The sequence below is a fragment of the Grammomys surdaster genome, unplaced genomic scaffold (genome assembly GCF_004785775.1).
Source record: "Grammomys surdaster isolate TR1022 unplaced genomic scaffold, NIH_TR_1.0 125408, whole genome shotgun sequence".
Taxonomy (NCBI): domain Eukaryota; kingdom Metazoa; phylum Chordata; class Mammalia; order Rodentia; family Muridae; genus Grammomys; species Grammomys surdaster.
In genome coordinates, this window is record NW_021620278.1 from 34,053 (window position 1) to 38,490 (window position 4,438).

At 42.7% G+C, this 4,438-nt stretch overlaps 1 pseudogene; it reads right to left on the reverse strand.

The window, feature by feature from the left end:
* Window positions 1-287: 287 nt before the first annotated feature.
* On the reverse strand, window positions 288-2,826 carry LOC114637726 (annotated as a pseudogene).
* Between the last annotated feature and the right edge of the window lie 1,612 nt (window positions 2,827-4,438).

The window sequence follows — 4,438 nt, forward strand, 5'->3', positions numbered from 1 at the left end:
GAACAACCATCATTCCCCAAGTACATTCAAAAAATATGCTGAGCCCAGCAGTGGTGGTGCATGCCTTTAATCCCAGCACTTGGGAGGCAGAGGCAGGCAGATTTCTGAGTTTGAGGCCAGCCTGGTCTACAGAGTGAGTTCCAAGATAGCCAGGACTACACAGAGAAACCCTGTCTCGAAAAAATAAAAACAAAAACAAAAAAAATATGCTGAAACACACATGCTCTATCTCAAATGAGGCACATGACTTCTGGCTTTTCTTTGTCAGAGTCCAGCAGTGACCTCCCTCATTGCCAACAGGGACATAATGTGGTGCCGAAGTCATAGACACAGAATCCTCCACAACCTGCACAAATGTTACTCACAAAAGAGATCTCCTTTGGCTGCCTTATAACGTTGAGTGTGACCATTAGCTCAGAGCACTGTTGTATAAATCTTTGTGGGAGGACATTACCAAATTTGTCATTGATCTCATGGGGGGGGGAAGGTACATTTCCTTGGTCAGTTGTCTCAGGTTAGCACTATAGTGCAGCAGCTTCTTCAGGCTGTTCATAGATAAGAAATTCATCTGAAAATCGACCTCAGTGAGCTTGGAGCATTGGCTCAGAGCAGGAGGATATCGATTTTGAAGTCCATGATCATACAGCCCTTCAATTCTAGCTTCTGAAGTGTAGCTCTCAGTCTTTCTAGAAGTCTTCCTAGAAATTCAGGACTTAAATTTATAAAGTTGATGCTACTCAGATCCAGGTGTTTGAGCTGATGGAATCTTGGACACTCGGACAGACAACTCATATCTGACTCTGACAGCTTGCATCGAGTGACTGCAAGGTTCTCTAAGGGACTGTCTAAGCACCTAGAGATAGACAAAGGAGATCATCTCCTTAAAGTTCAATAGTGGTACACAGAGGGCTACGGTTCCAAGGAAGAAGATTCTAGTTAGGTCCAAGGACATTCTGAGCTGATAATAAAGAATAGAATGCTCCCTGCTAGAGAGTACCAAATAAATCTTGTTTACTATAAGCAGAGAACACACACCATCATTATGATTCCTTTGGCCTAGAGCTCTACAGTGCCCTCTGCACTTGGGAGCATAAAACCGTATCAGTGGACAGATCATAAAGGGAAACCCAGTAGGACTGTCTTGGAAAGACCTAGAACCATTCCTGGGTGTGGAAACCTTCAGATCATGAGCCCCACCTCCATGGCACAGACTTTGTCCTGTCCACATAGCTTCCCTGAGGCCATAATGATTCTCAATCAATACTTAGCCCCTACCAGTGTTCACATAGCCTGAGACCCATGGGAGTCAGAGAAGATGAAAAGTCTTCAAACAGTTCTCAGGACAGAACTGGCATGGGGCAAAATGTGATATAAGCTCTCATAGCCTCTATAGATCTGTTTTCACTACATCTGGGTACTTGGCAAAGAACCTTTCTAAATCATGAACACATAAATGGCAGTCTGAGTTTACTGAAGTGACAACTCAGGATATAGAGTAGTACAAACTCTAAGATCAATTATTTTAAGGTCACATCCATATAAATTCAACAGTGCCTGGGAAGCCACAGGTTTGCACTGGCCTTTCATGTAACAGAGAAAGGCTTTGATCTGGCCCCTGGATAAAGTTCTCTTTCCTTACTCACCTGAGCACTTGGTACAGTCGTTCATTCACAAAGCACACATCATTCAAATAGAGATGCTGGAGCTTGTGGAGTTTGGAGAATTGAGAATAATCATACATACACACTAGTCTTCCACCTCTTTATATCCAAGCCACTTCAAAGATATGTGGATACCATTGAGAAGGAGTTTCTCAAGGTTAATTATCTGGCACAAATCAGGGGCTATCATTGCAAGGGTGTTCAAGATGCAGTGTTTATACTACACTTCCAATTTTTGCATAGAACTTAGCTCAATACATCCAGAAAATAAGGTGGGTGGTAGATAGGATTGGTCCAAATCTCCATCTTCTGACAGTTCACCTGTACTACATCTTTTCTCTCCTTTGCCCATTGATAAAAATTTCATTGTATTTACTTATGTGCCTGAGATTCATAGAAAGGTTAATCCACACAATCTCAGCCTGTTTTCCCCCTTGTTTAGGATGATGCATAAATGGTTGTGTCTGGATATTGTCTGGAAGGCAGACACTATCCTCTATTCCAGCCCACACATTCCAGAAATTATGATTGGCGTCTCATGAATCAGGCATTTGTAGTTTCCACATACTGTGGATAAAATTGGAAAAAAGTTCAGATGACAAAAGAGGCAATGTGCTTTGACCCTACTACACAAAGACCCTTAAATCCATTCCTTGAGGGAAGAGGCCAGGACAGATTCATTGCTTATTGCCTACATCTGTTCTCTGCTCTCCTGCTCACACCACTGTCCTTTTTCTTCGTTTCTCTCCACAAAGTTAATTGCATCAGACGCCTCTGATTCAATTTGGACCACATGGAGAATACTTCCCTCAATTTACACACTTCCACCATGCTACCTTGGAGTAACTTACCTGGGTCAAAACTTTTGTGTCATCAGCAAATCCAGGCCACCCAGCACAGCCTTCAAGATCTCCAAGTCTGGAGTTCTCATTAGAGCTCTCACAGGAAGGCATGGGAAGGGCCAGGCTGCCACCATCTCCCTCAGGTTGTTAGGCTGTTTGCTGTTGAATACGTCCTTAAAGAGTGGTGGGACGAGCTCCATGGGCAGGTTCTGCAAGGCAGAGATGGTCAAGGCTTCATCTTTCAGTAGGCTTCTTCTCACCAGCTGCAGGAGCATGGGTGGGGTCCTGAAGCCCATCATGGTTTTCAGGTAGGGAGATGCTATGGAAATATCAAGATAAAGAATTTTTTTCAGGGAACACACCTTTTAGCTTGCCTCTTTCCCCACTAATTATACAAACCAAACTTGGCCTCAGTCTCTGTTCTGGAAATGTCATAAACCTGTATTTCCCATTGGACACTATCTATTTTTCCCCAGAGCCACATTTCCTTTAAGGGCCTCCTGGGAATTGAAAAGCACCCATTTCAACCCAATCACATCTACAGCTTCCCTGCTGGACATATAACCTGATTTTTACATTTTTGTGTGAAACCATCTACAAATGTCTCTCATGTCCTAAAAAAGCAAAGATAAAGGTGGCATACCCAAACTATACTTGAATTCTATCAATGGAAATGTTGGGGAGAATCTGTGATGTGGATCTTGTTACTTTGACTTCCTTGAGTTTTAGATCCAGTAGTCACACTGAGCTGTAGCCTGCTCTTTAGTGTTGGGAGCCGACTCCTAGAAGAAAGTGGCTATCATCTTTTCAGCCATCTTGAGCCATATGCCCTGACAAGAGACTTGTTTTTCAACAGCCCACAACAGCTGAGCACTCTCTGATAAACATCTTGTTTTTCTCACATATCTTGTTTTGCTGTGTAGTGCCCCCAGCTGCAAGTCACACATGGTATCCAAGGCTGCAAGGCATGTGGCACTTAAGCACCTTCAGCTGCCTTCCCCTGCTTGTCCTCGAGGGCAAGGCACGTGGAAAAGCATATATATACCCAGGATTTCCTTTCAGTAAAGGAGACTTGATCAGACTCTATGTTTTGTCTCCATTCCTCACATCTCTTGCTCTTCCATTCCCACTCTCTCTCTTGCTAGATCCTGTGGCCTTACCCGAGGACTGGAGCAACAGCTGGGGCCAGCACACTTTAGGAGACTGAATTGTGAGAATTGTCAATTTGATGCTTTCATGGGAGTCACAATTTTCTTCATTTTCACTCTAAATCTATATCATTTTGAATTAGGATATTTTAAAGTATACTGTAGATACTGGTTAGAAAATAAGATACTTCCTCAATGGGCCAAGTCCTTGAATGTTACATTCTCAGCTCTCTATAAATGGCAAAGGCAGTTCAACAAGGTCTCAGGACTCAGGAGGGAGAGGCTGAAAAATCAGTCTTAAATGACAGCTACATACAGAGTTCTAAGCTAACCTGGGTTAAATGATATTTCCTATTTCAAGACAGTCACACCAAACAAGGAGCCAAAATATTACAATAACCAAATATCAAAATTACTGAAATGAAATGGGATACTGGCTGGCTGGGTGAGATGGAGCATCCTGATGGACTGAATGACTTACCTGATCTGCACACTGCTTTCAGGTTTTCCCATCCTAGCAGGAACAGGGAGTTGGTTCAGGCTCCAAGCCTTAAAATGTCTTGTCAAGCCATACTGAACCTTATATCCACCTTTCCCTCTCAGCTTACCTATCTAGCCCCACCGCTCAGAAATAAGCTGCCACCTGATTGGATCATGAAATTCCCACCCATTTAATTATTTTGACATTTACATCTTTAGTTAGATTGAATCAGATTTCTATATGGGAATGTTTAAAATTAGAGATTCTTGTCAAGGTCTCAAGCTTTTCAAGATATTTCTCCTCAAA